Here is a 27,809-nt window from a genome sequence, read left to right on the forward strand (position 1 = left end):
CTCATTCCTAAAATTCTCCCCCATTTGCTTTCCCTGTAACTTCTCTACACCACTGTGGCAGTTTGGACTGCCCATACTGGCAGATCCCTGGCTAATTAGTTTGAAAGAGTTTCAAATGAATGACATTTGACTTTAAAACAAAAAGCCCCCTGGCTCATGTAAAATAAATGTAATGAGAGGCAAGAGGATATTGGGTAGCTCATGGAATTATCAGGAGCAGGGAATCAAGCTCAGAAAATGTTAGGAGGATAGTTGACAACACAGCCCAAGAATCAACTGAAGGCATCAGTGCTAGGATCTCATGCAGCTGGCAATGCTGTCATCAGTCAGTCTGGTGCAAGCAACACCAAGAAACAAGGACACTGGAGACTTGACACTTTCATTAATAGATGCAGCAGCACTCAAAGTCCCATAGGTAAGCATTTGATTAACTCATTCTCGGTCATGCCCAGCTCTCAAGAGGATAAGGGAAAGTTGAGTATACATTTGGACTGCTAGATTTGTAGCAATAAACAAGCTTTGTCATGTGCAAGATCCATGTAGGAACCCGTATAGTAAGGGGTTCTATTGCCACACTAATGTAAAAACACTCCAAAACTTAGTGGCTTAAAACAACCATCTACTATGCTCACGAGATCATAGGTCTGTCTGGTGATTCTTCTGGTCATAGCTGGGCTCGCTTTGGTGGTTGGCTGGCTGGTAGCTAATTTAAGATGGCCTTAACTGGGACCACTGGCCCTATTCTATGTGTCTCATCTTCCAGCTAGATTCTCTGGACACAATTCTCATGCCAATCATACGTCTGTAATATCTAGGCCCAGAACTGTCATATTGTCAGTTCTACATTCAATTTGCCAAAGTCGAGATTCAAAGGAAAGGGAAATTGTGGTTCCTTCTAGTCATCAAGAAGTGGAACCTAAGATTAGATGCAAAAATACTTCAGTTCTCCACCTCTCATACATCTGTACTTTCTTTACTCTTAGAATGAGGGACAAAGTCTCTTGTCCACATTTTCACTGGGACGCTCAGTTGATCGTTCTATTCTTTCAGCTATTACGGGCATCTATAAACATGCATGATTCGTTCTTGTACAAATTGCATATTTCACACAACTCTGGGTCATTTTTCTTTTAGAAAGTCTAACTCTGTTGCCCAGGCTGGAGTGCAGTTGTACTATCTCAGCTCACTGCCTCCCGGGTTCAAGCGATTCTCCTGCCTCTGTTTCCCAAGTAGCTGGGATTACAAGCATGTGCCACAACGCCTGGCTACTTTTTGTATATTTTAGTAGAGAAGGGGTTTCACCACGTTGGCCAGGCTGGTCTTGTACTCCTGACCTCAGGTGATCTACCTACCCCACCTCCCAAAGTGCTGAGATTACAGGAATGAGCCTTATTTTTATTTCATGTAACTTAGAGATTATTTATAGACATTTCAGTAGCATAAATTTCTGGAAATATAATTACTAGGTCGAAGGATATATGCATTTTAAAACTTGATAGATATTGACAGCCCATAATGAGAAATAGTACATATATGCCACCCCACCCAGAAATCTGTGATTACTTGCTTTTTCACCCCCTTGCCAAAATGACAATGATCAAACCATTTTATAAACACACTTTTTCAAAGGTATCTCAGTGAATTGTTAAAACTCATTTTGAAATTTTAAACTTACAGAAAAGTTATAAGAACAGTAAGGAGCTACTATCTCTCTTTTGCACAGACTCTCCAATTGTTGACTTCATGTATTTCCTCCATCACTCTTTATAAATATCCATTGTCATTTTCTGAACCACTTGAAATCAAGTTGCTAACATGATACTCCTTCACCCCTAAATACTCCAGTGTGTGTTTCTGGGAAACAGGGACTTCTCTTACTTATAAAACTGTAATGTAACCATCAAAATCAGGATAAGCATTCCTGAAGGAACCCTGCATACAGAAGTGATGCTGTTCTCTTCTCAGTGGATCAGAAGGCACATGACCTTGACCTGCCCACTGATGTTAACCTTGATCATATGCCCAACTTACGGGTAGAGAAACCTGCCATTTTCCCCTTTGTAATTGAGAGACATTTTGTGGGAAGATCTCTGATAAGTGGGATATTGGCCTAGTCTCAAACTTCCACTCACCAGCCTTAGCATCCATTGACTCCCACTTGAACAAATCATCACTACAGTGGTTGCCAAATGGTGTGTTTATTTCCGTTATTCTACATTTGTTGGCATTCCATTGTGAGGAAAGTAATTTCCTTCTCATGTTTATTACGATATAATCATACAATTTAATTCAGTGGGTTATAATCCATTACTCTCCTATTTTGATGCTAAAATTGTCTCAGATTTGGCCAGTAGAAGCCCCTTAAAGCTGGATCCTGTGTCCTCTGAGCATTTTCTTTCTGGCATAAGACATCCCAGACTATCTTGTACTTTCCCTGACCTAGCCCAGGAATCAGCCATTTCTCCAAGGAGCCCTGGGGTCAGCAAACCTTTTCTGGAAACGGCCTGATAGTAAATATATTAGGCATTGTGGCCCATGGGCTCAGCATTGATTGCTTAATTCTGCTGTTACAGTACAAAAGTCACAGGTAATATGTAAATGGGCATGGCTGTTTCAGCAAAACTGTTCATAAAATCAGGAAGTAGCTGGATTTGGCCCACAAGCTGTAGATTTCCAAGTCCTCTTCTTAGTGACAAAGCTGTTAAGAAACCAAGATCTGGGCATTTAGTGTACTCATTGCTATTGTGATGTCTTATTTCCAGATTCTTGCAAGAAACAGAACTAGAGATATGTGTACACACCTGTATTTATAGTATATAATTTTCACACGGTTGCCTGCAACTTCAGTCCCACACCTCAGGGTTCCTGCTGGCCTTTTCCCTTTCCATATTTGTAAATTCCTTTTCTGGCTTTCTTTATTCCTCAGACTCTGGCTGCAGCCTATCTGACCACACTGGACAGTTTCTTGGCTCCATGTTGTGCCTCAAGCCCCGCTGCTGCCACCACCTCATCCCCGCCACCTCCAGGGAAAGGAAGGAAAAGAGCTCAGCATAGTTTTAACTTGAATGTATCTTATAAGTGAGGGTGACCATCTTATTTATTTATTTTTTTTCATTAAAAACAACTTAAGGATGGAATCCTGCTCTGTCACCAAGGCTGGAATGCAGTGGCACAGTCATAGCTCACTGCAGCCTTGAACTTCGGAGCTCTTCTCTTATATTTAAGAGCTTTTCCCTTTTTTTTTTTTTTTCTGGAGACAGATTCTCGCTCTGTCATCTAGGCTGGAGTACAGTGGTAGAACCTCGGCTCACTGCAACCTCCATCTCCCGGGTCCAAGTGATTCTCCTGCCTCAGCCTCCCGAGTAGCTGGGATTACTGGTGTGCACTACCACGCTTGGATAATTTTTGTATTTTTAGTAGAGACAGGGGTTTCACTATGTTTGCCAGGCTGGTCTCTAACTCCTGACCTCAAGATCTGCTCACCTCGGCCTCCCAAAGTGCTGGGATTACAGGAATGAGCCACCACACCTGGCTTCTTTTTTTGAATTATATGTTCATTTACTCTTTGCCTATAATCTTTTTTGTCTTCCACTTCTGTCACCCCTGGGATAGCAAGACAAACTCCCCCCTCCTCTTCCTTGTCAACCTACTCAAGGTGAAGACAAGGATGAAGACCTTTATGATGGTCTACTTCCACTTAATGAGTAGTAAGTATATTCTCTCATCCGTATAATTGTTCTTTTTTTAAATTTTTCATTTTTTTTTGGAGATAGAGTCTCGCTCTATCGCCCAAGCTGGAGTGCAGTGGCGCCATCTTGGCTCACTGCAAGCTCCGCCTCCCGGGTTTACGCCATTTTCCTGCCTCAGCCTCCCGAGTAGCTGGGACTACAGGCCCCCGCCATCTATTTTTTTGTATTTTTAGTAGAGACGGGGTTTCACTGTGTTAGCCAGGATGGTCTCAATCTCCTGACCTCATGATCCACCGGCCTCAGCCTCCCAAAGTGCTGGGATTACAGGCGTGAGCCCCCGCGCCTGGCCATGATTGTTCTTTTGTGTTATTGTAAGACTACAGTTATAAGACACAGAAAATACACAATATGTTAACTGGCTGTTTATGTTATCGGGTAAGGCTTCTGGTTAATAGCCATAAGTTTTGGGGGAGTCAAAAGTTAAACAGATTTTTGAATGCATGGGGGCAGGGGGTCAGCAACTGTAACATTGCTCAAGGGTCAACTATTACATGTATATATATAAAAATAAAAAAGCTCATAGGAAACAAAAGGCTGTGGAAAACACAAAGAAAAATATAAATTATAGGGTAACATATTGAGTCATTAACTGGACTGAAAATGGCACTCAAATATGTAATGATCAAATTCCAAACTCCTAGCCTTCTTGAAATTTTTCACTTTTCAATGAGCTTTCCTCTGTCAACAAAATTCAAATGTGATAGAGGGTAACAGGTCTGAGAGGTTAAGTAATTATAGCACTCCTTATATGGGGAAATTAGCCCTTCAGAAGTCTATTTTGACGTAATCAAATTTGTAAGCTGAATCTCCTCCTTTTGCCAGCTAGCTAGATGTGTTAGGTGCCCTGTATATTCTCAATACCCATGAAAACTAATTTTACTGGTGTTGATTATGACAAATGGCCTGGCTGTAGCCAGGAGTTGCATGACGACTTCACAAGTCAGCAGGCAACATCTGAGTTGCAGCTTTCTGATAATAAAGCAGCTTCCTTGGCCACTCAGTTCTATGGTGTGGCTCTGGGAGCCATGCCTGGACACATGCTGGAGACTTTTTCTTCCCTCAGTTCTGTAAACCATTTGACAGGCTTTTAAGTTTCTTCCTACTTTTATGAGTGGGAGTAGACTCTGTCTGTGCTAGAACTCTGAATGGATACAATATTGTTATTGTTAGTGTTGGACTAAGATGCCACTTTTCATTTTTTACCTCATATACTCTAACATATTGCTATAGTACATATGTTAACATTCATGAATACTAATAACCACATTGGAGCTTAAAGGATGACCCTAAGAATAAACAGTCTTTACTTGATTTCATGACAAATTGGGACATAGAGGTAGTAGTTGGTGAGAGGCAGATCAAAAGACCCCTCTTTGGTAGCTGATAAATAGGTTGGAAGAAATGTAATTTAGATTGTTTGTCAAAAAAACTTGTGACTAATACACCCCAAATTAAACATACCCACTCAGCACACGCAGACCTGGACATTGTCAGGCCTCCCTAACAAGGCCCAGCTCCTGAAAAGTTATGCATGGAGTAGAACAACAGATGAGCACACATGCTCCTCTGCAGAGAGGGGGAGGAGCTGAAGCCTCTTCCACCTCCTTCCCTGAAGCTTGTCAATGAGGCCAGACTGTAAGCTGCCTGCCTCCAGTTCTCAAGCTGAGAAGCTTCCACTTGCAGTTAAGTGTTCCCTCCACTTTCCAAAGCGTGTGTCTCAAAACTTCAGTCACCTCATCCTACTAAGATTCTTTTCAAGGGTTCTCATGTTTTTTTTTTTTTTCTCTGATTTATCTTTCTGAAAATGAAAATGATGGCTTATATAAAATATGTTACATTTATGAAAATTAACTCGGTCTTGATCAATGGATACATGTGGTGGAGTATACATCCAGAATCAGGCATGAGCGGGACTCATGCAGGCCACATGCGGCAACACAGGTAGTGCTGACTCCAGGTCATTTGTCACTATGTCCTTCCCCCAGGTTACACCTAAGGCAGAATCAGGGTCCCTTATGACCAGATGATGGAAAGGATGTCAACCTTAGAGTTCCAGCTAGCCTAAACTGCTCTGGAGGATGGCATGGAAGAGACACTGTTCTATCAAAGCAATGAGTAATGTGCAGCCAAGAGGGGTATCAGCATCACTGAGCAGCTCAGTGAGGGCTGCCCTCCGTAGCCAGAGCTGCCATTACAGGACTGGGACCCCAGTAGCAAATGGGGTGGATGACTGGATTCTGAATCGGTGAAGGACTGGTGATCATGCATGACCACCAGAAGTCAAGTGCATACAATCACTAGAGAATCAGCAGCAAGGTCTGAGTGGCAGCCACGGCATTGCAACCTGGCTTGAATTGACCTGAACCATGAGAACATCCCATGAGAACATCCCGTGAGACCTGAGCCATGAGAACATCCTATTTAATGGACCATGTGTCCATTAAATAGGTGACATCATAGTAATCTGACCAGAAGAACAAGAAGGGGCTAAAATGTTGAAGTCCTTGACAAGGCACATGCATACAGGTGAGGGTAAGAGAAAATGAGGATTCGCAGGCCCAATGCATCAGTACAATTTTTTGGCTAATTCACTGGTATCAGGTATTCCAGCTAACCCACTTTCCTTAGCTTCTCTGTTTTCTCTCTGCTCTGGCAGGGCAACTCAAGCTTTTCCACTTCCCTGGGTTTTGGACATCACCTTTTTCAGGCTTCGAATTTCCATCTCAGCAGTGGGTTTATTCCATCCCTGGGGTCCATGCCAGCCAGTGCATTAAACCCAGTGTCTTGAGAGTGTCCCCAAGCCAGCGACTTCTTAGTTTTCCAGGCTTATCTTTTGTCTTCTCTTGACTGGGCACCCTCAGTCCATACCCAGGTATACTCCCCTGACTCCTGATGGCACATGCTAGTTCACTCCTGTAACAGATGTGTGGTTCCCCTCCCTTATCAGGCCCAGCACATCTCCAGCTGGGTTATGCTAAGATTTAACTCTAGTTATTGTCTGGAAGCCAAGGAAGGGAGTGGGGGTACCTCTTGGGGAGTGGGGAAGCTATTGTCTAGTGAAGGAGAAATCTCTGCAGCATCTTCAAGCACAAAGTGCTAGCACTTCCTAGGGAAGGTGGGCCACCTCTGCAAATCCAAAGGATCTTGTAGACTCAACATCTTTAGAGGCATCTATCCAGATGTTTAGATCTAAGTTATAAGGTCTCAGGTCTCCCCAGGAGGGCCTTGAACGTCACATAACAAAATAACTTGGCTGAGCATTTCAACATTCCTGGAGCTCTGTGGCCAACAGTTTTGATTTACAGACTGTTTGCCCTTCCACTGCAGGAAGCATGAGCCTCCTTGTAAGCTACTACACAAGCCCTGTGACTCACATTTGCCCATTCACTTCTTGATGTCTCTCAGCCTCTCATTATCCTGCTGCAGGGCATCAATATAACATTAAGTATTCAACTCTACTATCTTCACAGGCTTTGTCCCCCTTGTATTTTTCAAAGCCTGCATCATTGCACTTGCAGGATTCTCCTTCACAAGAACATTTATCAGGCTTCCTTTTAGTGAAATTTTCATTCATTAAGCCAACATTTTGTAACAGATTCTATTTGTGCCCCTCTACCAAGAATGAGGTCGTCTTTGCCCACGGGGCAGGGTATAAGCCAGTCCCAAATCCCTATATTATAACACTTTTGTCAGACCACTTCTGGTATCACATGAAAAACAGGTCAAGACAGAAAGCATTAAACACGCAGGAAACTTATTAACTCCCCTGCTTGTCCTACTAGAGAATCCAATGTGAAGAACAGAAAAGGATTTTTGTCCTAGATAGTGGAAACAAGATGGCCAGCTCCACTATTGAGTTGGCTTTGGGAAAATTCCAATTCTATGCCCATTTATTTTGAGGGCAAATTAACCTGGTTGTGGAATTCATTAGACAGTGTAGGTTGCTTTTAATTATCATTTGGCATCTTTGACTCTAGTGGCTTGTTTGAGACTTAATCAGGTGATAACAAAATGTTGATCAAAATCACATTCCAAGGTGTTGTTTTATATCATACAATTTGAAACATCAGAGTGATTCCAGATGAATTTTAGTTGGGCAGCATTCTTATTTTGGATGCACTGTGAATCAAATATACTTTGTAATTGTTTATTTGATCATCAAGTCCTGAGAGTAAGTTAAAGAACATTGTAATTTTCTGGGAAATGTATGGCAAAGCATGAAAGGAAGATTGCTATAAAGGGCAAAGGATATCTAAAATAATGGTGCTACCACAGCTGACTAGTTTGTAAATAAAACTTGTATGATTTTATAGGCCAGTCATCTCCTGGCTGGTTGCCAAAAACTGTATCATTTACTGCTGCTAAGGAAATATCTCATTGCAAGATATTAAAGTTAGATCTTGCTGCAGAACATCTGTAAATTTTATCATAAAGTCACAGGATCTTAATACAAATGCAATCAAATGATATAGATATGAGACATGAGATATATTTGAAAGAATACCCTTTGTGGGGAGAAGTGCCATCAAGCCTATGAAGGAAATTGATACTAATGTTAGAATTTGTTTACTATGTCAATATATTACAAGTTACGATCACAATCAAAGCTACGGGTCACAGTTGGTACAATTATCACTTCTAAATCACATAGCACTTTCATACTGTGATATACTTACCACAGGTAGCATTAGCTTGAATTTACATACAAGTATATTTACAGACTAAAGATTATTTTGTTGAAACCCTGGCCTGTTTCTTGCAGACCTTTCTTTTTTTTCTTTTTCTTCTTCTTTCTTTTCTTTCTTTTTTTTTTTTTTTTTTTTTTTTGACATTTTAGCCACTTCATTTATTTAAATGTTTTAAATTTTTTAAAATTATAGTTCTGGGATACATGTGTAGAACGTGAAGGTTTGTTACATAGGTATACATGTGCCATGGTGGTTTGCTGCACCCATCAACCTGTCATCTACATCAGGTATTTCTCCTAATGCTATCCCTCCCCTAGCGCCTCACTCCCTGACAGGCCCCAGCGTGTGATATTTCCCTCCCTGTGTCCATGTGTTCTCATTGTTCAACTCCCAGTTATGAATGAGAACATGCAGTGTTTGGTTTTCTGCTCTTGTGTTAGTTTGCTGAGAATGATGGTTTCCAGCTTCATCCATGTCCCTGCAAAGGACATGAATTCATCCTTTTATATGGCTGCATAGTATTCCATAGTGTATATGTGCCACAGTTTCTTTATCCAGTCTGTCATTGACAGGCATTTGGGTTGGTTCCAAGTCTTTACTATTGTGAACAGTGCCACAGTAAACATACATGTGCATGTGTCTTTATAGTAGAGTAACCTATAATCCTTTGGGTATATACCCAGTAATGGAATTGCTGGGTCAAGTGGTATTTCTGGTTCTAGATCCTTGAGGAATCACCACACTGAGGAGACCCTTTCTAGGATAATGACCTGAATATATGCAATGTGGAATGACCCAGGTTTGGGGGAATATACCAACATATCCCATAGGGCCCCCAGTAAGTCCTGGGGATTGGAGTAAGACATAAGATACATTTTTGGGCAAGGAGAGTGAGCAGCAGTTTTGATGGTTAGGGTGAACTCCATGTGGTAACAAGAGTGAGAACACGCAATCTCCCCTTATTGACAATAATAACTTTGTAGAGCCACCTTGTCTTAGTCTGTTCATGCTGCTGTAACAAAATACCACAGAATGGATAATTTACAAACAACACAAGTGTATTTCACACAGTTCTGGAGACTGGGAAGTTCAAGATTCGTGTGCTGGCAGATTCAGTGTCTTTGCTTCCAAGATAGTGCCATGTTGCTGCAACCTCCAAAGAAGATGAACAACTGTCCCCACATGGCAAAAGGGATGGAAGAGCAAAAGGGACTGTGGCACTGCTTTCAACCTCTATTATAAGAGCACTAATTTCTTTCATTAGAATGAAGCACTTGTGATTTAACCACTTCCCCAGAGGTCCCACCCCTTAATACTATCACACTGGATATTATGTTCCAACATAAACATTTTGGAAAGACTCCATACACTTAAATCATAGCACACCCCTTCCTGAGCAGCTGGGATCTGGGGCGGCAGCCTGTAGTGTGGGCCTCAAATTCAAGGGAGCAGGTCTGAGTTCTGGCCCTGCTACACAGCGGCAAGACCAACATGTTGGATGTAGTTATCAGTCTTGCCTTCCTGAATCTGAAGGAGATGTCAATGTGGGTCACCATGAAAGACCTATGTCCAACAGAGTGACAAGTGATAAGCTCATCAGGATCAGTACCAGAAAGAAACAGCTTACAATAGTCAGGTGAGAAGGTTGAAGTAGAAAAATCTGATAGTCATTCCAGAGTGCATGTGACATGGTGCCTTTGTAGATAGACATCTATGTTCCATTCCCTACTCTATTTGACCAAAAAAAAAAAAAAAATCTGCAGGGAATAGGCTAATAATTTGACCTCTAAAGGAAATGTAACTTAATAGTCTTAAGTTAGGACTCCCAATGGATTACCCTGTGTAAGGCCCTAAGTTCAGTAACTTCACAGGCTGGCAGGGAAAGCGTCATTAAAACAAAACAAACAAAAAACTCGATTGGCCATTTAGCTCAGAAGCTCCATAAACAGATTTTTTTCTCGCTAGCCCAGAGCAGGATATTTGGCCTTATGGGTCTGGGGTCTCCTCCCCACTCTAGAAACCAACTCCGTTAGTACTAGATGAGCCAGGTCCTCCCATTGGAGCCTGAATCTTTGACCTTTACATAAGTCTCTAAGTTCCTGTTAGGCAAAGTACCAAAAGAGAGAGTTACTCTAGTCTTATCAACTGAGAGAAAAATTTTGCCTGTTACACAAGGGATGCAAAGCCTTCCTAGCAGGCCACTTTGTTGGAAATTTTCATGAGAGGCTTTCTAGAGCGAGAGCTGTGGGATGTAGTGGGCAATATCTTCTGCGTTCCTAGAACAAAGAATAATGGATTTCATTAGCCTGTTTTTTCATAGCATCCCTTGATGAAAGCTGAAGGCATAACCCCAAAATATAGCCAAGCAAACGTGATCATGTGTGAGGCCAAGAAAACTTTGTCCTAGTACATGAGGGTCCCATTCAACCTGAGGGTGGAATGTGGAATAACAAAAGTGGGATGTGCTGTCTGACCTCCAATCAATTTTTCATAAACATCACTCCTCTCAATTAGTCTTTTGGAAAGAGGCAGCAGATGATTTGAAATGAATTTCTAGGAAGGGTGTATAAAAGAATTGTTTGTTCAAAGTTGATCCAATCCCTGGGAAAATAAGGATGGAGTCAAGTTATATCCAACATCCAGCAGCTTAACCAAGACCTCTGATTTATGTGAATCTCCATCCCTCTTTTGTTTGGAGTAACCTTGGTCCACACAGGCAAAGCTAGAAGTTTTAATATCACAAGTCAACTGAATATTTAAGCTAGGGAAATTTATTTTCTCACAGTTCTGGAGGCTGAACATCTGAGGTCAAGGTGCCAGCATAGTTAGTTTCTGGTGAGGCCTCTCACTGCTTTGTAGATTGCCCCTGCCTTGAGGCTGTTACTCTGTGCATGAGCAGAGAGAGCTCTCCAGTGTCTCTTGCCTCTCTTATTAAGGACATCAGCCCTAGTGGATTAGGGCCTCACTCTTAAGACCTCACTTAATGTTAATTGCTTCCCTAAAGGCCCCATCTTTAAATATCACCATATTGGAGGTTAGGTATTCAATATATGAAAGGAGGGTGGTAGACAGTCTATAATCTTTTTGTACACACTAAAAATCTACCTCTCGCAATGTCATTGAAATTGTAAAGGCCTAACCTTGGTTTCAGGGACTATACCTGTCCTCTGGTATCTTAGAACTTCGGGCCAGGGGAAATCCCCTTAGTAATCCTGAGGGAATTCTTTCTTTCATTTATTTATTTATTTATTTATTTATTATACTTTAAGTTATACCCATCATTTACATTAGGTATTTTTCCAAGTGTTATCCCTCCCGCCGCCTCCCACTCCACGACAGGCCCTGGTGTTGATGTTCCCCACCCTGTGTCCAAGGGTTCTCATTGTTCAGTTCCTACCTATGATAGAGAACATGTGGTATTTGCATAGTTTGCTCAGAATGATGGTTTCCAGCTTCATCTGTGTCCCTGCGAAGGACATGAAGTCATCCTTTTTTATGACTGCATAGTATTCGATGGTGTATATGTGCCACATTTTCTTAATCCAGTTATCATTGATGGACATTTGGGTTGGTTTCAAGTCTTTGTTATTGTGAATAGTGTCACAATAAACATACGTGTGCATGTTTCTTTATAGTAGCATGATTTATAATCCTTTGGGTTATATACCCAGTAATGGGATCACTGGCTCAAGTGCTATTTCTAGCTTTAGATCCATGAAGAATCACCACACTGTCTTCCACAATGGTTGAACTAGTTTACACTTCCACCAACAGTGTAATAGCATTCCTATTTCACCACATCCTCTCCAGCATCTGTTGTTTCCTGAGTTTTTCACGATTGCCATTCTAACTGGTGTGAGATGGTATCTCATTGTGTTTTTGATTTGCATTTCTCTGATGACCAGTGATGATGATCATTTTTTCAAATGTCTGTTGGCTGCATAAATGACTTCTTTTGAGAAATGTCTGTTCATATCCTTTGCCCACTTTTTGATTTTTTTTTTTTGTAAATTTAAGTTCTTTGTAGATTCTGGATATTAGCCCTTTGTCAAATGGGTTAATTGGAAAAATTTTCTCCCATTCTGTAGGTTGCCTCTTCACTCTGATAGTAGTTTCTTTTGCTGTGCAGAAGTTCTTTAGTTTAATTAGATCCCATTTGTCTACTTTGACTTTTGTTGCCATTGCTTTTGGTGTTTTAGTCATGAAGTCCTTGCCCATGCCTATGTCCTGAATGGTATTGCCTAGGTTTTCTTCTAGGGTTTTTGTGATTTTAGGTCTACCATTAAAGTTTTTAATCCATCTTGAATTAATTTTTGTATAAGGTGTAAGGAAGGGATCCAGTTTCAACTTTCTACATATAGCTAGCCAGTTTTCCCAGCACCATTTATTAAATAGGGAATTCTTTCCCATTTCTTGTTTTTGTCAGGTTTGTCAAAGATCAGATGGTTGTAGATGTGTGGTATTATTTCTGAGGCCTCTGTTCTCTTCCATTGGTCTATATATCTGTTTTGGTACCAGTACCATGCTGTTTTGGTTACTGTAGCCTTGTAGCATAGTTTGAAGTCAGGTAGCATGATGCCTCCAGCTTTGTTCTTTTTGCTTAGGATTGTCTTGGCAATGTGGGCTCTTTTTTGGTTCCACATGAATTTTAAAGTAGTTTTCTTTCCAATTCTGTGAAGAAAGTCATTGGTAGCTTAATGGGGATGGCATTGAATCTATAAATTACCTAGGGCAGTATGGCCATTTTCACGATATTGATTCTTCCTATCCATGAGCATGGGATGTTCTTCCATTTGTTTGTGCCCTTTTTTTATTTCATTGAGCAGTGGTTTGCAGTTTTCCTTGGAGAGGTCCTTCACATCCCTTGTAAGTTGGATTCCTAGGTATTTTATTCTCTTTGAAGCAATTGTGAATGGGAGTTCTCTCATGATTTGGCTCTCTGTTATTGGTGTACAGGAATGCTTGTGATTTTTGCACATTGATTTTGTATCCTAAGACTTTGCTGAAGTTGCTTATCAGCTGAAGGAGATTTTGGCCTGAGACGATGGAGTTTTCTAAATATACAATCATGTCATCTGCAAACAGGGACAATTTGACTTCCTCTTTTCCTCATCGAATACCCTTTATTTCTTTCTCTTGCCTGATTGCCCTGGCCAGAATTTCCAACACTGTATTGAATAGGAGTGGTGAGAGAGGGCATCCCTGTCTTGTGCCAGTTTTCAAAGGGAATGCTTTCAGTTTTTGCCCATTCAGTATGATATTGGCTGTGGGTTTGTCATAAATAGTTCTTATTATTTTGAGATACATCCCTTCAATACCTAGTTTATTCAGAATTTTTAGCATGAAAGGCTGTTGAATTTTGTCGAAGGCCTTTTCTGAATCTATTGAGATAATCGTGGTTTTTGTCTTTGGTTCTGTTTATGTGATGGATTACGTTTATTGATTTGCGTATATATTGAACCAGCCTTGCATCCCAGGGATGAAGCTGAGTGGATTGTGTTGGATAAGCTTTTTGATATGCTGCTGGATTTGGTTTGCCAGTATTTTATTGAGGATTTTTGCATCAATATTCATCATGGATATTGGTCTGAAATTCTCTTTTTTTTGTTGATTCTCTGCCAGGCTTTGGTATCAGGATGATGCTGGCCTCATAAAATGAGGTAGGGAAGATTCCCTCTTTTTCTGTTGATTGGAATAGTTTCAGAAGGAATGATTCCAGCTCCTCTTTGTACCTCTAGTAGAATTCGGCTGTGAATCCATCTGGTCCTGGACTTTTTTGGTTGGTAGGCTATTATTGCCTCCATTTCAGAGTCTGTTATTGGTCTATTCAGAGATTCAACTTCTTCCTGGTTTAGTCTTGGGAAGGTGTATGTGTCCAGGAATTTATCCATTTCTTCTAGATTTTCTAGTTTGTGTAGCGGTGTCTATAGTATTCTCTGATGGTAGTTTGTATTTCTGTGGGATTGGTGGTCATATCCCTGTAATCATTTTTTATTGCATCTCTTTGATTATTCTCTTTTATTCTTTATTAGTCTTGCTAGCAGTATATCAATTTTGTTGATCTTTTCAAAAAACCAGCTATTTTTAAAGGGTTTTTTGAGTCTCTCTCCCCTTCAGTTCTGCTGTGAACTTAGTTATTTCTTGCCTTCTGCTAGCTTTTGAATGTGTTTGCTCTTGCTTCTCTGGTTCTTTTAATTGTGATGTTAGGGTGTCAATTTTAGATCTTTCCTGCTTTCTCTTGTGGGCATTTAGTGCTATAAATTTCCCTCTACATGCTGCTTTAAATGTGTCCCAGAGATTCTGGTATGTTGTATCTTTGTTCTCATTGGTTTCAAAGAACATCTTTATTTCTGCCTTCATTTTGTTATGTAGCCAGTAGTCATTCAAGAGCAGGTTGTTCAGTTTCCATGTAGTCAAGCGGTTTTGATTGAGTTTCTTAGTCCTGAGTTCTAGTTTGATTGCACTGTGGTCTGAGAGACAGTTTGTTATAATTTCTGTTCTTGTACATTTGCTGAGGAGTGCTTTACTTCCAACTATGTGGTCAATTTTGGAATAAGTGTGATGTGGTGCTGAGAAGAATGTATATACTGTTGATTTGGGGTGGAGAGTTCTGTAGATGTCTATTAGGTCTCCTTGTTGCAGACCTGAGTTCAAGTCCTGGATATCCTTGTCAACTTTCTGTCTCATTGATCTGTCTAATATTGACAGTAGGGTGCTAAATTCTCCGATTATTATTGTGTGGGAGTCTTAAGTCTCTTTGTAGGTCTCTAAGGACTTGCTTTATGAATCTGGGTGCTCCTGTATTGGGTACATATGTATTTAGGATAGTTAACACTTCTTGTTGAATTGATCCCTTTACCATTATATAATGGCCTTCTTTGTCTCTTTGATCTTTGTTGGTTTAAAGTCTGTTTTATCAGAGACTAGGATTGCAACCTCTGCTTTTTTTTTTTTTGCTTTCCATTTGCTTGGTAGATCTTCCTTCAATCATTTATTTTGAGCCTATGTGTGTCTCTGCACGTGAGATGGATCTCCTGAATACAGCACACTGATGGGTCTTGACTCTTTATCCAATTTGCCAGTCTGTGTCTTTTAATTGGGGCATTTAGCCCATTTACATTTAAGGCTAATATTGTTACGTGTGAATTTGATCCTGTCATTATGATGTTAGCTGGTTATTTTGCCGGTTATTTGATGCAGTTTCTTCCTAGCATCAATGGTCTTTATAATTTGGCATGTTTTTGCAGTGGCTGGTACTGGTTGTTCCTTTCCATGTTTATTGCTTCCTTCAGGAACTCTTGTAATGCAGGCCTGGTGGTGACAAAATCTCTTGGCATTTGCTTTTCTGTAAAAGATTTCATTTCTCCTTCACTTATGAAGCTTAGTTTGGCTGGATATGAAATTCTGGGTTGAAAATTCTTTTCTCTAAGAATGTTGAACATTAGCCCCAACTCTCTTCTGGCTTGTAGAGTTTCTATTGAGAGATCCACTGTTAGTCTGATGGGCTTCCCTTTATGGGTAACCCAACCTTTCTCTCTGGCTGCCCTTAACATTTTTTCCTTCATTTCAACTTTGGTGAATCTGACAATTATGTTTTTGGGGTTGCTATTCTCGAGGAGTATCTTTGTGGTGTTCTCTGTATTTCCTGAATTTAATGTTGGCCTGCCTTGCTAGTTTGGGGTAGTTCTCCTGGATAATATCCTGAAGAGTGTTTTCCAGCTTGGTTCCATTCTGCCCATCACTTTCAGGTACACCAATCAAATGTAGATTTGGTCTTTTCACATAGTGCCGTATTTCTTAGAGGCTTTGTTCATTTCTTTTTACTCTTTTTTCTCTAAACTTCTCTTCTCACTTTATTTCATTAATTTGATCTTCAATCACTGATACCCTTTCTTCCACTTGATCAAATCGGCTATTGAAGCTTGTGCATGTGTCACATAGTTCTCATGCCATGGTTTTCAGCTCCACCATGTCATTTAAGGTCTTCTCTACACTGTTTATTCTAGTTATCCATTCATCTAATATTTTTTCAAGGTTTTTAGCTTCCTTGCCATGGGTTCAAACATCCTCCTTTAGCTTGGAGAAGTTTGTTATTACTGACCTCCTGAAGCCTACTTCTGTCAGCTCATCAAAGTCATTCTCTGTCCCACTTTGTTCCATTGCTGGCAAGGAGCTGTGATCCTTTGCAGGAGAAGAGGCACGCTGGGTTTTAGAATTTTCAGCTTTTCTGCTCTGGTTTCTCCCCATGTTTGTGGTTTTATCTACCTTTGATCTTTGATGTTGGTGACTTATAGATGGGGTTTTGGTGTGGATGTCCTTTTTGTTGATGTTGATTCTATTCCTTTCTGTTTGTTAGTTTTCCTTCTAACAGTCAGGACCCTCAGCTGCAGTTCTGTTGGAGTTTGCTGGAGGTCCACTCCAGACCCTCTTTTCCTGGGTATCACCAGTGGAGGCTGCAGAACAGCAAATATTGCAGAACAGCAAATAGTGCTGCCTGATCTTTCCTCTGGAAGCTTCATCCCAGAGGGGCACCTGTCTGTATGAGGTGTCAGTTGGTCCCTACTGGGAGGTGTCTCCCAGTTAGGCTACACTGGGGTCAGGGACCCACTGGACGAGGTAGTCTGTCCATTCTCAGAGCTTAAACACTGTGCTGAGAAAACCACTGCTCTCTTCAGAGCTGTCAGACAGGGACATTTAAGTCTGCAGAAGTTTCTGCTGCCTTTTGTTCAGCTATGCCCTACCCTCAGAGGTGGAATCCACAGAGGCAACTGGCCTTGCTGAGCTGTGTTGGGCTCCACCCAGTTTGAGCTTCCCTGGCCTGCTTTGTTTACCTACTCAAACCTCAACAATGGCAGACGCCCCTCCCCCCACCAGGCTGCTGCCATGAAGGTTGATCTCAGACTGCAGTGCTAGCAGTGAGCAAGGCTCTGTGGGGGTGGGACCTGCTGAGCCAGGTGTGCCATTTGCTAAGACAATTGGAAAAGCGCAGTATTTGGGTGGGAGTGTCCCGATTTTCCAGGTACTGTCTGTCACAGCTTCCCTTGGCTAGGAAGGAGAAATCCCTTGACCCCTTGAGCTTCCAGGGTGAGGTGATGCTCCACCCTGTTTTGGCTCACCCTCCGTGGGCTGCACCCGCTGTCCAACCAGTCCCAATGAGATGAACCAGGTACTTTAGTTGGAAATGTAGAAATCACCCGTCTTCTGCATGGATCACGCTGGGAATTGCAGACCAGAGGTGTTCCTATTTGGCCATCTTGGAATGGAATCCCTCTCCTGAGGGAATTCTTTTTTTTTTCTTTTTGAGACAGTCTTGCTCTGTTGCCCAGGCTGGAGTGCAGTGATGCAATCTTGGCTCACTGCAAGCTCTGCCTCCCAGGTTCACGCCATTCTCCTGCCTCAGCCTCCTGAGTAGCTGGGACTACAGGTGCCTGTCACCACGCCCGACTAATTTTTTTGTATTTTCAGTAGAGACAGGGTTTCACCGTGTTAGCCAGGATGATCTCAATCTCCTGACTCATGGTCCGCCCACCTCGGCCTCTCAAAGTGCTGGGATTACAGGCGTTAGACACTGCACCCGGCCTCCTAAGGGAATCCACTCGTGAGGATCCCATGTGCCATTAAGGTCTGGGAATGAGGAATGATAGAGGATAATATCTAAAGGGTCAACTGGTTTAGAGCTTAGACTAGAATGGATAGTTAGCGTGTTTGGTCTCTGCTGCTTAGCCTTGGTGGAAACACTGAATATGTCATTTGGGAAGGGAGGCTTTATGCATGCTGGAGTTCATCAACCAAATGGATTAGCAACTCAATAGAAGACTGTTTTTTACTCATGCAGTCATCCATTAGAAATCGAATTCGAAAGCTACTCTGCAGAAACCCAAGTTAACCCTGGTTACCAGGAGAGACTGTTGTTTAGAAGTCCAGTGAAGACAAGCACCCCAAATTAAGGCAGTACTTTTTAAAGATCCCTTTCAGATTATTCATTTGACCAGCTATGTTGAAGACAAAATGAGATCTAGGATTCCAGAGCTGATATTCCTTTATGGGGGAAGTGTTTGGACTCTGAGAGAGGTGTGTTCTTTAGATGGGCCAACAGGACAATACTATCAGCTAATTCTCTAAATTCTTCTATGCCTTATGAGCTGTGGGCAGTCATGAACATCTCTCTAATCCTAGCTGGCAGAGTAGATGGGGACAGCACATAATTAAAACCAAGGTTAAGCTGTGGGGCCAAACTCACTGGGCTCAAGTTCAGTGCTTTGTCCAGGAGATGGCAGCGTCTAATCACACAGTAGAACCCTGAGCTTTGCGGCATCTTGTTTTGGATGGAGCCATACTGGGAAGCTTCTGAGAGGGCTTTCGGGGGAGACACAACAACAGTGACTAACTCAAGTAGTTGTAGAGGGACATCTGGGTTCTACAGATGTTGGTAAAGATAGTTATTGAGAGGATAATGGCCAGGCTCAGCTAACTGGCATGATCAGAGACTAATGAACAGAAATGAATTAGATGGGGAGGAGATGCTGAAAGGTAAAAGAGCAATGACAATCCAGAGGAGAAGCAAGAGTTTGACCAACAGGTGCAGGTCTTAGAAGAGAACCAACCTCAAGGAGGCCAAAGGAAAGACAAGTTATGTCAATGGGGAAATTGTAGAGATTGTCTTTCAAAACACCAGCAGTTATGGCTCTGTTGACCTTCACTACACAAATTATGCTCCAAAAACATGCTGAGCTACAGAACTGGAAGCAGGTGAGCAATACATAGATGACCTCAGCTTGCTTGAATCTTTGCTTTCTGGTTAAGGCTACTGACCTCTTTAGCTGCCTTGGGAGAGGTGTTCCTGACAGTGGTGAATAGCTCCACCATCCTCTGGGTGGGTCCCACTTTGGAGCCTGCTATCTGACCACAAGTATGATGATCCATGGCTTATATGAACTGCTTTGGGGTCCACTAGAATGGAAATGGGAGGAAGGGCTTTTATGAGATAAGATAGTATATGGCACAGAAAGAAAACCCAAGTCTGCATTTCCATAGCAACTTTGGTTCTGTTAATGGGACACAAACACAGTGAACTTTGGTAATTTTCATAGAAGCAAAAACATCTAAGAAAATGACTTACTAGATAAGTGGTTTATACTTATTAACACGTTTTTCTATAATTCCATTTGATAATCAGTACCTAATGGGACATGTCGTATCATTGGTGAGCTTCCCTGGAGATATAAGTAAATTACTTGCTTAAGGTAACTCAGATCTGAGAGTTGGACCAGCTCTGGATTCCAGGAGTACTGATTTAGTCTAGTGAACTTTGTTCAGACACTACCACACAATCAAGTTTATATAAGCAGAAATTACAACTGCATATTCTTTCAGGTTCTGTAGGCTCACACATTAAGCTATAGGAGTTTTAAAAATAAGTAAATCCTTTCTGGAAGACTCCTTTGTAAGAAGGTACGTGATGGTGATAAGGGCACAAAGGTGAACCAACCTGCCCTGTCACATCCATTCAGAATCTTGTACAGGGGGATGGGGCTGAAGAAGTTGGCACTCCATATCCCCTACTAGCTTGGTTGTTCTGTGTCAAGACCCTTCCAGACACGCAACCACAAAACATGAATCATTCTTGATGTCTATCCAAAATATTGCACTGTCAGTTGTGGGCACTGTTTTCTCCTAATGTCGAGGTTCAAGGCTAATGTTGGCCTTTTTAGATATCTTTGCTTCCGAGTCAGATGGATAACAGGAAAACAGAAAAACATCTAGGGGAGAAGCCAGCACTGAGGAGGGAACCAGACTGTGAGACAAAAGAATTGGAATCCAAGGCCATGAAGAACTTTTCAGTTGTCATGGGATAGTGGCTAACGGGGTCCTTGGGGCATCCCAGTGGTAACCACGGGGAGTACTATATATAGGCTGGGTGTAGTGGCTCACATCTGTAATTCCAGCACTGGGGGAGGACTGCTTGAGCCCAGGAGTTTGAGACCAGCAGTTCGAGACCAGCCTGGGCAACATACTGAGACCTTGTCTCTTAAAAAATAAATAAGAAAGCCCTATGTATTTAAGGGTGTCTATTTTAATGTTTTGCTTTCATAATACCATGTTCTCAGTTACCCCCTGACTTGCCAACCTGTTGAATTTCCTCTGAGTTTCTTAAGCTGTTGGAACAGCTCATATCCATATCAATGTGTTATCCCTTATGTGCACCATTGACCATTATGTTTTATTTAAAGGTAATGGCTTTAACCCAAAGGAATGACTTATTTTGAATACTTATAGAGTTTGGGTCAAATGGACCCATTGTATAAACACATTGTATCCCCTTGGCCACCTGTGACTTCAGCCAGGCCTGTAGTAGACATGTAGACATTTACCTCCCACTTCATCCTTGCAGTGTGCTCCCCGGGCTCACACTGGCTTTTCTGAGGGGCTTGGCTTTTACCAATCCATGCTCTTTTCTATGCGCAGCCTGGAAGAGCTGAGGAGTTACTATTTGTGACAAGTCTGAGAAGCATACAGATCCCTCCTCAAGAGTGAAAAACTGGAGTGCAGATTTCAATAATGCGCCTCACATTGACTTTTTCTCCTTCCCTGTTTCACTTCTTTTTCACTCCTGGTTCCTGGGTGCAGGCAGTTTATGTAGGAGGCAATCCCAAATTCTTATCTTAGTCTCCACTTTTAGGAAACTGCTATGATCTGAATGTTTGTGTTTCTCCAGAATTTATGTTGAAATCCTAATCCTAAAGGTGATGATATTAGGAGGTGGGGCCTTTAGGAGGTGAGGCCTTTAGGAGGCGATTAGGTCATGAAAGCAGAGCCCTCACGAATCGGATTAGTGCCCTTATAAAAGAAGCCAGAGGAAGCTCAGTCACCTCTTCCATCATGTGAGAACATGGTGAAAAGACAGCCATGTGGCCGGGCACGGTGGCTCACGCCTGTAATCCCAGCACTTTGGGAGGCCGAGGTGGGCGGATCACAAGGTCAGGAGATTGAGACCATCCTGGCTAACGCGGTGAAATCCCGTCTCTACTAAAAATACAAAAAACTAGCTGGGCGTGGTGGCGGGCGCCTGTAGTCCCAGCTACTCGGGAGGCTGAGGCAGGAGAATGGCCTGAACCTGGGAGGCAGAGCTTGCAGTGAACCGAGATCGCTCCACTGCACTCCAGCCTGGGCAACAGAGTGAGACTCCATCTCAAAAAAAAAAAAAAAAAAGAAAAAGAAAAAGAAAAAAGAAAAAGAAAGAAAGAAAAAGAAAAGAAAAGACAGCTGTGCACCAGGACACAAGCCTTCACCAGATGCTGAATCTATCGGCACTTTGATCTTAGACTTCCCAGCCTCCAGAACTTAGACATAAATTTCTGTTGTCTGAAAACCACCCAGTTTATAGTATTTTTTGTTGCAGCCTAAACAGACTAAGATAGGAACCCAAACTAAGACACAGGCCCTAGGTTCAGGAGATTTGAGTTACACAGAAAAAACTCCTATAATTCAAAAAAGTGAATGAGGGAAAAGTACATAATCTACAAAGCCATAGCAAAGCAGTGTTCAGTTGATGTGGAAAGAGAAGATCAGAGATGAAGATAATTGTCGACTTCAGGAACTTACATCCAGTGTTTTAAGTTTCCTCCACTAATGAAGGAATAAGAAAATCAATCTCTAACATACTTTGCATTCTTTCTATTTGGGCCTTTTCATGATTCCTCCATTGTTGGGGCTTTTTTCTAGTCTTTGCAATCTTGTAGGAGACAATCCTGGTGCCTGTGGTGTCATTGCTGCTGTGTGCAACTGCACTTTTCTCCTTCTTTAAAAGAGCGGCTTTTGCCTTGGTTGTAAGGAAGATATAAGCTTATCTAGAGTTTGTTGGACCTCAGCTCTGATTGAGAGCCTGAGGGAGATTGCCTTAAGAAACTGGCACCATGAGGCAGCCATAGAGATACCTTGCTCAGGTTCTCTTTCAAGAAAGGGCTTGCAGTGGAGCTATGAGGAGAGCTGTTGACTGATCTTCTCTATGTGGTGCCCTGGGCAGCTCCCAGCAAGTGAGTTAGTACGGTTGGGATGCTAGGGCCTGCCTGGCCATTTGTGACCAAGTAGGAACTCCTCTGGTGGGTAATCTTTGCTCCAGAGCTTTCTGAGGTTCACCAATATACCATCAGGTATGTAGCATGGTCCGAAAGCTTTCCAAGTCCCATCCTGCTTCCTCTCCCTTTATTTTTTATAGATATTATCCCTCAACAAGTCTCTTACACTACTAATTTCATTTTGGCATCTGTTTCCTGGAGTACCTGAACAGACATAACTAGTACTAAGAGTGGTGGTATGAGAAAGCAAGATAGGGTTTAGGGACTGAATTGCTTCCTTCCAACCTGGCAATGAAGACCCTATACTGGTTGTTACATGATACATGGTAGTCTAGGGGGCAGGGCAGATGGAGATGGGTTAATAAACTGCAGCCTGAGGAACAGATCTCACCTGCCACCTGTTTTGTTTTAAAGTTTGTGTTAGAAAGGCTTTATTTTCCCTTTAGCTTTTAATTTTTTTTTTTAATTTTTTTGAGGCAGAGTCTCGCTCTGTCACCCAGGCTGGAGTGCAGTGGCGTGATCGCGGATCACTGCAACCTCCACCTCCTAGGTTCAAGCGATTCTTATGCCTCAGCCCCCTGAGTAGCTGGGACTATAGTCGCCTGCTGCCATACCCAGCTAATTTTTGTATTTTTAGTAGAGAAAGGTTTCACCATGTTGGCTAGGCTGGTCTTGAACTCCTGACCTCAGGTGATCTACGTGCCTCAGCCTCCCAAAGTGCTGGGATTACAGGTGTGAGCTACCACACCTGGTCCCTTTAGCTTTTTAAATAGTCTTTATTTTTTAGTAACTTTAAGTTTTCATTTAAATTTGGAGAAATGCCCTCATTCACCTCTCCTTCCTCAAGATTCTCCTGTTGTTAACATCTTGCCTTACTATGGTACACTTGTTACAACTGATGAGCTAATATTGGTAAAATGTTAACAAAAGTTCAGTTTTTTCCCCCTAAGATGGCAGATGAAAGGCTTTTTGTGTGTCTCAACCACTTGGAAGGAGCAAATAGTACGTAACGATCAACTTGGTGAGCTTTAGTTCAAGAAGGAAAATGGGAATTCACCAAAATGGCAAAGGACACCCCAGATCCTGGAGAGGAGAAGGTGGGCAAACAGGGTCCAGCTGATAAAAGTCAGTGCAACCCCATTACACGAGACAGGTAGAGAGCCTCCCTCTGTAACTCGCCATTCCACTAGGAATCCATGCAACTCTAGCCAAGGGAGGGCATCTTGTTTCTCCCAAGCTCCAGAGCTAATCTGGGGAGAGGCTTGCAGACACTGAGCAGGAAAGACACTAGGAAAAGCTGCAGGCATTTTCCCAGGCCGGAGACTGAGAGGAGGACGCCATTTTGAACCCAGGCTCACAGAAAGTCAGTCATTCTTCAGCAACCCAGCAACATGGCCACACAGGCATTTTAGTCTCAGAACAAAGATTGGAGTGCTTTCTGTGGAGCTGGAGAAGAGTCCCCACAGCCAGAACTGAGAAGCAGGTGTGGAAATCACCCCAGCAGTAGGTGCTGGAATTGGGCTCTCCTTCGTTGCAGGTCTGTAGTAGGAGACTTGCTGAAGATAGTCTCTCCTGGGCAGCAAGACTTGCTGCCAGGGCCAGTTTGCCAACCTGGAGCTGGTCTGCGTGTATCACTGCTCGGTGCTCCAGCTTGCTTTTCTGAGATCGTGGTGCAGTGGGGCCCTCTCTACCCTGTGCTGAGGCATATCACCAAGCACTTGCAACACCTATCCCACTGGATTAGCAGCCTGAGCTACCCCATCCTTCCTGTACAGAGATCTTGGTGCAGTGGTGCTCCCTTCACACCATGCATGGGCCTACCTCTAGGTGTTTGGCACACACTCTTACCTGGATTAGCTGCCTGAGCTGACCCCGTTCCTGAAAAGACTTTGTTGCACTCTGTTACTCTGCTCCCCACTGGGGGACATATTTTCAGGCATTCAGCACAGGTGCTCACCTGCCTGAGCTTCCTTCCTGCGCAGAGATCTTGGTGCAGTGGTACACTCTCTGCTCCATGCCTGGACATATCTCTGGGCCTTTGGCATACCTGCCGCTTTGGAATAGGAGCTTGAGCTTCCATCCCATTCCCATGCAGTGAACTTGGTGCAGTGACGCTTCCTCCACTCCACAGCTGGACATAACTCCAGGCATTTGGCACACTAGGTCCCACAGATTAGGAGCTTGAGCCACCTATCCCTTCCCAGGCAAAGATCTTATTATGGCAGTGATTTCTCTGCTCCTACCCCAGGCATTTCACCTGGCATGAGGCACACCTGCTCTCTCGGAGTAGGAGACTGAACCACCCTTCCCATTCCCTGGAAAGACCTTGTTGCAGCAGCAGTTTCTGCACTCCTTGCTGAGGCATATTTCCAGGCATTTGGCATACCTGCTTGCCTGGATTAGAAGCCTGAGCCACGCCCACCTTCAGGTGTGGAGATTGTGGTGCAGTAGCTCACCCTCCTCTCAATGCCCAGACATATTTCCAGACATTTCGAGCACCAATTCATCTAGATTAGGAGTTTACACCTCTCCTCTTCTTATGCAGAGAACTTAGGACAGAGGACATTTTCAAACTCCATAACTAGGCACACCTCTGGGCACTTGGTAGCCACCCACTGCCCCCCCGGCCCCGACCTTGGAGCTAGTGTTTGTGCCTGTTATTGGGGGACCCATAAGTGGACCTGCCTGGTCAGGCCCCATCCATCTTAGTCTCCAACTCAGGAGCTGAGCACGGAGCTCAGACCACTGTGCACCCCACAGAGGCAACAGAGCTTCTCCCAGTAAACAAAGACCAGGTATATACCCATCTGCATTGGCTGCAGCCAGCTCTTACCTGTATGATACCTACTGACCTGGAGGTTGAATGGCACAACACAATAGAAAATCTGTTGACATGAGTGCTCAGCAGTAGGGAACAAGGAAAGCTTCCCGAGACCTCTGCCACCCCAGCCACACAGGAGGCAGTTTGCCCACATGCCCAACACATCACTGCTACAACCAGCATTTGGAAAAGCTGTTAGACAAAGTTACCTATAACCAAGGAATGTATACAGACTGCCATCAAAGACACACAGAACCAGACAGAGCTAATCCCTGGCATGGTCTTCCCCTAAATAAGTGGGGAGCACAGCCCACCAAAGCACCCCTTGGGCCAAAGGAAACATGAGTGCAGCACCAGCGCTTGAAGACAGCACCACCAAAGCTCAGGGATGGACACACAGAATGGGTAGTCTCTCCCCTTCACACTGCTGTGGACTCAGCAGCACCTCTTTCCATAAGAACCCAGGGAATGTAGGCTGAAAGAGACCACTTATTAGGCATCTACAGTGACTCTCCCCCCACCCCCACCCCACTGAAGGTTGAACACTTGCTCGGGGAGGGTGCTTTTCACTTCTCCCTTGCCCCTGCTCCTACCTGTTGGCTCTTACTTTTCAGCACCACCTTCTGGAGAGAAGATTGAATTACACCACCAAACAAAACAATACTGCTACAACAAGCAACACCTAAGAAGGCCACCGCAGGAACCTATTTGCAATCAAGGAACCCAGCAGAGCCTTGGCTCCCTAAAAGCACCCAGAAACAAAGTCAATCTATTATACACAGTATACACTGCAATCATACCCCCAAGGGAAAAAAGAATAGGAAATCAGGAAGCTCCATTCAAACAATAGCAAATTCAAAAAAAGAAGCGTAAATTATCTCACATTAGAAGGAACCAGCACAAGAACTGTGTCAATACAAAAAACCGGAGTGTCTTGTCACCTCCAGAGGATCTCACTAGCTCCCAAGCAACGGATCCTAATCAGAAAGAAATGTTTAGGATGACAGACGTTCAATTCACAATATGGATGTCAAAGACAATGAGATTTAAGAGAAAAAAATCCAACATGAACAGAAAAACCAAGATTTAAAAGATAACATAGCTGTATTAAAGAAGCAAACAGAACTTCTGGGACTGAAAAATTCACTACAGGAATTTCAAAATACAATTGGAAGCCTTAACAGACTAGACCAAGCTAAGTAAAAAATTTCAGAGCAGGCCGGGCGCGGTGGCTCAAGCCTGTAATCCCAGCACTTTGGGAGGCCGAGACGGGCGGATCACGAGGTCAGGAGATCGAGACCATCCTGGCTAACACGGTGAAACCCCGTCTCTACTAAAAAAATACAAAAAACTAGCCGGGCGTGGTGGCGGCGCCTGTAGTCCCAGCTACTCGGGAGGCTGAGGCAGGAGAATGGCGTAAACCCGGGAGGCGGAGCTTGCAGTGAGCTGAGATCCGGCCACTGCACTCCAGCCTGGGCGACAGAGCCAGACTCCGTCTCAAAAAAAAAAAAAAAAAAAAAAAAAAAAAATTTCAGAGCTCAAAGAATGGTCCTTTGAATCAACCCAGTAGACAAAAATAAAGAAAAATTAAAAAATGGATAAAGCCTTTGAGAAATATGGAGCTTTCTAAAGTGATCAAATATACGACTGATTGGCATTCTTGGGAGAAGAGAAAGTAAACAACTTGGGAAATATATTTTTGAGGATACAATTCAGGAAAATTTCCCCAATTTTGCTAGAGAGGTCAACATGCAGATACAAGAAATCCAGAGAAGTCCTACAAGTTACTATACAAGATTACCATCCCCAAAGCACATAGTCATTAGACTATCCAAGGTCAATGTAGAAAAAAAAAAAAATCTTAGAGGCAGCTAGAGAAAGGGTCATGATACGTATAAAGGGAGCACATCAGACTAATGGACTTCTCAGCAGAAACCTTAAAAGTCAAAGATTGGGGACCCATTTTTAGCATTCTTAAAGAGAAATGTCAGCCAAAATTTCATATCTTACCAAACTAAGCTTCATAAGCAAAGAAGAAAGTCTTTCCCAGGCAAGCAATTGCTAAGGGACTTCATCACCCCCAGACCAGCCCTGAAAGAGATGCTTAAGGGAGGTCTAAACATGGAAACAAAAGAATGATACTATCATGAAAGCACATAGCCCATGGACCCTATAAAGCAACCACATAATCAAGTCAAACTAGCTAGTAACACTATGACAGGAAGAAAACCTCACTTGTCAACATTAACATTTAATGTAAATGCCCTAAATACCATACTTAAAAGATATAGGGTAGCAAAGTTGATAAAAACACAAGACACAAGATCTGTCTGATCTCTTCAGGAGACCCATCTCACAGGTAATGATGGCCATAGGCTCACAGTAAAGACATGGAAAGAAAGACTGATCATGCAAATGCTAAACAAAAAAAAAGGGGGGGTTGCTATTCTTGTATTAGATAAAATAGACCTGAAAC

The sequence above is a fragment of the Chlorocebus sabaeus genome, chromosome 7, assembly GCF_047675955.1.
Source record: "Chlorocebus sabaeus isolate Y175 chromosome 7, mChlSab1.0.hap1, whole genome shotgun sequence".
NCBI lineage: Eukaryota > Metazoa > Chordata > Mammalia > Primates > Cercopithecidae > Chlorocebus > Chlorocebus sabaeus.